The 7,200-nt window shown below is 45.4% G+C and overlaps 1 protein-coding gene across 1 annotated transcript in view; it reads right to left on the bottom strand.

The window, feature by feature from the left end:
- The window catches only part of hormad1 (HORMA domain containing 1), a 47,056-nt gene extending 45,827 nt beyond the window's left edge, over positions 1-1,229 (bottom strand). The window contains exon 1 of the mRNA XM_063032260.1: positions 1,177-1,229. The gene's annotated coding sequence lies outside the window, so the exon portion shown is untranslated. The remainder of the gene's footprint in view (positions 1-1,176) is intronic.
- Positions 1,230-7,200: the final 5,971 nt, after the last annotated feature.

Here is a 7,200-nt window from a genome sequence, read left to right on the forward strand (position 1 = left end):
CTAACAACCCTGATGGTCAAAAAACAATGAAGGAACAGCAATGAAGAAGCCTTCTCTACAGACAGAGATGGAGGACCTTCATTGCTGTCCTAAATGTCAGCCATGTAATTAGCAGTCAGTAAGTACTACAGTCATACCACTCAGGGACTTGTGCTATTTTTTTTGAGACTGAACGTTTTTCTGAAATCATAACATTACTTGTGCTATGTGCAGTGTGCTGTTGATGATGTGTTTTACACCTTGGCCCCTTTCATTTGGCTCTATTCATGTATGGCTGAATGATAATTAAAGTTGAACTTGAGATAATTGACTATCTGGTAAGTGCAAAGTAAATCATTATTTTTCTAAGCTTGTGCAATGTCCAAAATCTGGGAAAATTCAGCCGACTCCATAGCGAGAACGTTAGACCTTGGACACAGGACCTGTGGTGAGTCACACTGCAATTAGTAAGCATTAGTTAATAAATTATTGCATTGTTATTCAGTATTAATAATTCTATTATTATTCATAAAGAATGGCTATTGATCAGTTAAAGCACTACTGTTTGTTATTAATGGCTTACTGCTTCTTAATCAGTACAGCTTAGTTAAATTCTGCTGTCATATATTAATAGTTAATTACCCTCTAAAGAAGCCAAAACTTAATTAGTCTATACTGTTAAGTGTCTAATTAATCATACTGTTGCTATACAGTTAACGGTTAATTAACCTGTCAAGAAGCCACAGTTAGCGTCGTTATCAAATATACTGCTAATGGTCAATTAATCTGCAAAGAAGTAATAACTAGTTAATAATTAAATTGCTGAGTGTCGGTGAAATGTTATAAATAGTTATATTCTTAATAATTAATTAGTTTAATAGGTATTCTATAATTGGTCGTTTATATTGGTGATCATTATCTTATTAAATTTTTGATGGTTATTTAATTCGTTATGAAGTAGCTGTTGGTTACTAATTATCCGCGAAAAATGAGGAGTGTTAATTATTGATTAAACCATTAATTAAACACAAGCACTGGTTGATAATCTCTGTTGTAACACCATACTAATGCCATAGTTTAGCGTTAATATATTTGGTTAATATTTTCCACTTTGTTTACTTAAAGCACACCATCAGTTACTCGATATAATAACCCCGCGGTAGTTATTAAAACCAATCGTTAACTATCGCTAGTTACCGCTCCCGCCTCAGTGGTTTCGGTTTCTCCCTCAACTTCGACGCCTTCCCGCCAAATTGGGCACGTGACCCAGCCCTCGCGCTGAGTGCGAAGCATCGCAAGACGTTTGGAAGACGCCATCTTTGAGACAGGCAAGTACCACTTTGCCAGGATCTAGCTCAACCTCTCGAAGACCACGAGGGTGGGCGGGAAGGCACTTTTCGACTTTAAGGAATCGCACAAAAAAACAAAATTAAAGTGTATCAAGTTCAAAATTATGATTATTAGCATACACATCCAGGATGTAAATACTGTACCCTGGAAATTAGCCTTTTAATTGCAGCATACACATTGTATATTACAAGCATGAGTTAACATAAAGCTAAATAAACATAAACTATTTGTAATTTACATATCAAAATAAATAAAAACATACCATAAAGACATTAGTGCAGATTGAGGAAAATACAATCCGAGGCTGTGTTTGAGAACTAGTTCAAGATCCTGTTGGAAGGGAAAAAGCTGTTTCTGAACCATGTAGTGTAGGTCTTCAGGCTCCTGTACCTCCTGCCTGATGGTATCATTGAGAAGTTGGCATGGCCAGATCCCTGAGATGTTGCCTCTTGTAAGACGTCCTCAAAGATGGGGCGAGCTGGACCTGTGGTGGAACTGGCAGACTCCACACCCTGTAGCCATTTGTGTTCCTGTAATACTGTACGTACTTATCAATTACATCTAACAAACGGAGGCCTACGCTCCAGGCTTCACTCTACTTCTGGAACTCCATAAAGTGTCACACAGCAGTACTGTACCACACATTTTGAAGTAAATTTATTATCAAAGTACCTGTACATCACCATATACAACCCTGAGATTCATTTTCTTATGGGCATTCACAGTAAATACCAGAAACATAATAGAATCAATGAAAGACTGTACCCAACAGGACAAACAACTGATGTCCAAAAGATAACAAATTATGCAACCACAAAAGAAAAATAAATAATAATAATAAATAAATATCGAGAACATGAAATTACAAGTCCTTGAAAGTGAGTCCATAGGAACAGTTCAGTGATGGGACAAATGATGACAACTCCTTTGTTTGCATCTTCAGAAACAGCTCTATTTCTAACTTTAATATCTCTTTTTTTCCCCTTTTCAGGGTGTGGGAAATTCTTTTGAAGACCCTGACCTGGAGTTACACTCCGACTAAGGTTCTTTGCGGGAATGGGACCTGCTCTCAGGGCCTCACGACCGGCCGCTTTTTGATATCCCAAGGATGCGGCCTGGAAGATGATCACACTTCAGGGTTCCTGGATCTCGTGGCTCTGGAGACGGGCTGATTCTAAGCCGGTGCCCCTGACTGAAGCATTGTGGGAGAACACGGAACATCAGGAGCAGCGAGTTAGCTGCCGGGGGTTGTGTGACTAGAGAGCTGCACCCTTTTGGTGCCAACTCTCCGGATGCAGAGCTCGGAAAAAGTGACGCAACGGACTTTTAACCTCGTAAATCGGCGAGTTGTTCGTTATGTCTCCCTTCTCGCTGTGAAATGGGGGCATCCCTCTTTCCCTTATTAGGGGGAGAGAGAGCCTGTCATATGTCAAATTACTGGGTGAATGAGTAGTCTTTGCGGTACTGCAAGCCTATGCCTTTATTGATGCTTTGCTGCACACTTGGGTGCTCGGTGGATGGTCCTGATGCTTTTTTGCTGGTGGGGGGGGGCGGATATTGTTGCCTTGCTGCTGCTTCTGCCTGGGAGGGGGAGTTGGGGGGTTCTAACATTTAACTGTCACTCATTCTTTGGGGCACTCTTCTGTTTTTGTGGATGTTTGTGAAGAAAAAGAATTTCAGGATGTATATTGTATACATTACTCTGACTTTAAATGTAACTATTGAAACCTAAGATGGGTGAAGTTATCCCCTCCAGTTCAAGAGCCTGATGGCTAAGGGGCAATAACTGTTCCTGAACCCGGTGGTGTGGCTCCTGAGGCTCGTGTCCCACCTTCCTGATGGATGGTGGGGGTCCTTGATGATGGATGCTCCATGGTGAGGAGGGCTTTACCTGTGATGGACAGGGGCATTTTGCAGGATTTTCTGTTCAAGGGCATCAGTGTTTCCATACCAGACCATGTTGTCACCAGTCAATACACTCTCCAACTCACATCTATAGAAGTGTTAGACTGAACCTTCGCAAACTTCTGAGGAAGTAGAGGCACTGTTGTGCTTTCTTCAGAATTGTACTTACGCAGTGGGCCAGGACAGATCCTCTGAAATGATACCACAGGAAATTAGAGCAGCTGACCTTCTCCACCTCCTGTCCCCTGCTGAGGACTGGAGCACAGACCTCCGACTTCCTCCTCCTTTGTGCGAGAGGTTGAGCGAAAGGTACAGTGTACTGCTGTGTAATTTGCTGTTGTTATAGAAAAGTAATTTTTGGACTATAAGACCATAAGACACAATAGCAGAATTCAGCCCAGCAAGCCTGCTCCACCATTTCATCCTGACTGATTTAGTATCCCTCTCAACCCCATTCTCCTGCCGCTCCTCATAACCTTTCACACCCTGACTAATCAAGGACTATCGACCTACCACACAAAATGCTGGAGGAACTCAGCAGGTCAGGCAGCATCTATGGAAAAGAGTAAACAGTCGACGTCCTGGGTCGAGACCCTTCGTCGGGACATTTCCAACATCAGCAGATTTTCTCATGTTTGTGGCCTATTCACCTCCACCTTAAATGTACCCCGTGACCCAGCCTCCACAGCCACCTGTGGCATTCAATTCCACAGATTCACCACCATCTGGCTAAAGAAAATCCTCCTCATCTCTGTTCCAAATAGACATCCCACTATGTTGAGGCCCCCTAGACTCCCCAACCAAAGGAAGCATCTTCTTCACATTCACTGTGTGTAGGCCTTTCAATATTCAGTAGGTTTCAATGAGATCCCTCCTCATTCAAAGGAGCAAGCGTTTATAAGGCATTAGTCAGACAGCATTTGGAGTATTGCGAGCAGATTGGGGTCCCATATCCTAAGAAAAGATGTGCTGACATTGGAGAGGGTCCAGAGGAGGTTTTCAAGAATGAAGCTGAATTTATGTATGAGGAGCATTTGTTAGCTCTGGGCCTGAACTCACTGGAGTTTAGAAGACCGTAGAACAGTCAGCACAAGAACAGTACTTCAGGCCATAATGTTGTGCTGAATCAATTAAATTAGTAATCAAATAGGCAACTAAACTAATCCCTCATCCACAATGGCAGTATCCTTTCATGTCCCTCACACTTATGTGTCTAATCCAAACATCCTTTAAACGTCTCCAGTGTATCTACCTGTACCACCACCCAGGGCTGGACATTGCTGGCACCCACCAGTCTCTGTGTAAAAAAAAATTGCCCCTCACATCCCCTTTGAAATTACCCCCTTTCTGGTATTAAATATTTCAACCCTAGGAAAAAGGTACTGTCTAAAGAATGAGGTGGGGGGGGGGGAATCGCATTGAATATTGAAAGGCCTAGATAGACTGGGTGTGGAGAGGATGTTTCCAGTGGTGGGAGAATCTGGAACCAGAGGGCACAGCCTCCGAATGCAAGAACATTCCTTTAGAACAGAGATGAGGGGGGAATTTGTTTAGCCAGAGGATGAAAATCTATGGAATTCATTGCAAGTCATTGAGAGTATTTAAAGTGGAGGTTGATAGGTTCTTCATTAGTAAGTGCATCAAGGGTTATGGTTGCTTATAGTTGTTCTAGCCGGGGGTGGTAATGGAGCAGGCTCCCACTACCTACTAAACGCTCCCAAGGGCGTGCATCTCAACTAGCCTCAAACAACCAAGTCCAGCTCCTGGCCTTCATGTGTGACTTAGCTACTGAGCCTGCCAGAACTGTTTCTTCTGCCAGGAGAAGGGGCTAAAGCGGGATACTGGCACCTTAAAGCCAGTCGCTTCGGGCAGATGGGCTCGTCAGCTGTGGTACTCACCTTAACTTGGAGGAGGGAAACACTGATCTCAAACCTCCACTTCCTTCCAGCTCTGCCCACTCATGGGGAAGCCTTCGAGAGTAAACCCCGAGGAAAAACCCAGAGCAGCAGTCCCCAAGGCATCACCTCCTGCCACACCACTGGTGCCGAACTGTATCCATCTCTGGTGTTCCTTTGGATCATCAGCTGCCCGGATAGGGGGAGTCTGGTGCGTGGAAAACAGTTTGCTCTTCTCATCGTACTGCCCTGGCTCGTGTATCGACAGAGACAACCGGAATGCACCATCCATGGTCAACCCCGCCTGGCGGAGGGACAGTTTTCTTCAGATTTCAAAGCTCAAAGTAAGTTTATGATCAAATTACATATATGTCACCTGTTACGAGAATACACATAAAATTAAGATGTTTGCTGGCCTGGGCTAGCATCAGTGGCATCAGCAGTTGGTCTGCCACCTGCCCTCAGGGGAAGGAGAGATAAGGAACAATGGAGCAGCGTCTGGAGATGTGTAATGAAGGGACGGGGGAGAGAGAGAGCTGTCTGGAGCGGCTCCCCCTTTGAACCTTGAACTGTTTGAAGTGATGGACAGGCAATGCCCCAGCAGGGGGATAAAAAGGGACAGGTTCGCTAAGACAGGACACACACGCCACCCGAGGTAACGAGACCCTGGAAGCGGTGCGCTTCTCACGAGTGGGTGAGAAGTACCAGACAACGACCAGGGTGGAAAGGTACGATCAGCGGGAACCCGGTGTGTGTCCGCCCTTGCCTGGGTGCCGGGTTCACTGCAGAGGATCGACCGCACCTGGAGGAGGGGTCACAGTCGGTGACCTCAGGTGACATCACCAAGGACCAGCCCAAAAGCTGCTTGTGAGCCATATCGCCGGTCTGTGAGTGAAGCCGTGTCTGAATGATCAGTTGTTCCTGTTCTCTCTCTCTCCCCCCCCCCAACGTTGTCCATCGTCATGGCAACGATTACTGCGAACTGAACTGGACTGAACTTTGAGTCATTTTGAAATTTGGTCATTTACCCCTAGACAACGATAGAGCTTGATTGATGCTGTTATCTTAATTCTGTGCACATGTGTGGTTATCATTGTTGAACCGTTGCACTTATTATCCTTTCGATTACTGTGTTGCTTGTTTCTTTAATAAAACTTTCTTAGTTCTAGTACTCCAGACTCCAACTGAGTGATCCATTTCTGCTGGTTTGGCAACCCAGTTACGGGGTACGTAACACACCATACACAACCCATGGTTTTCAGTCGGGCGCTGGGCGCTCAGAGAGATTTGGCGGGGGGGGACGGTGGGCACCCGGCGTTTGGCCGGGAGCCGTGGTTGAGTGGTTGGAGACTTGGGCCAACTCCCCCACCGGACTTAGTCTGGTGAGGAGGGTGTGAGGACACCCAGCAGGACTGAAAAAAACAAGACCTGACAAAGGGCGGATGAGTTCGTGAGCCAATGGCCATCTTCCGTGGAAGAGATTAAAGCCTCACTGCGTATCTACGAATCGTATGCTATGCACCTGGTTACAAGAGTCCGTGTGCCTGAACCTGCCCAAGGCCTCCGCCTAAGGAAGGGCCGAGCTCGAAGAAGCAGCTGCGGCTGGAGGCCGACACGGCCTCGGGCTCGAGTTCAGCGGGGGCGGCGGCGGGCAGTGCCAAGGCGGCCAGTGAGAACGAATTGGAGGAAAGGCTGTACTCAGTGCTGTCGCAAGATGGAAGAAGATGGAGGGGCATAGCCGCCAACCCTGGATTCGGGACGGCACCCGCTGACTGACTGACATCTACCCTGAGATTCATTTTCTTGTGGGCATACTCAATAAATCCATAATAAAATAATAACCATAATAGAATCAATGAAAGACCGCACCAACTTGGGCATTCAACCAGCGTGCAAAAGACAACAAACTGTGAAAATACAAAAAGAAAGAAATAATAACAATAAATAAACCATAAATATCAAGAACATGAGATGAGGGGTCCTTGAAAGTGAGCCCATAGGCTGTGGGAACAGTTTAGTGAAGTTATCCCTGGTTCAAGACCCCGGTAGTTGAGGGATATCTGTTCCTGAA

This window comes from Mobula hypostoma, chromosome 2 (genome assembly GCF_963921235.1).
Source record: "Mobula hypostoma chromosome 2, sMobHyp1.1, whole genome shotgun sequence".
Taxonomy (NCBI): domain Eukaryota; kingdom Metazoa; phylum Chordata; class Chondrichthyes; order Myliobatiformes; family Myliobatidae; genus Mobula; species Mobula hypostoma.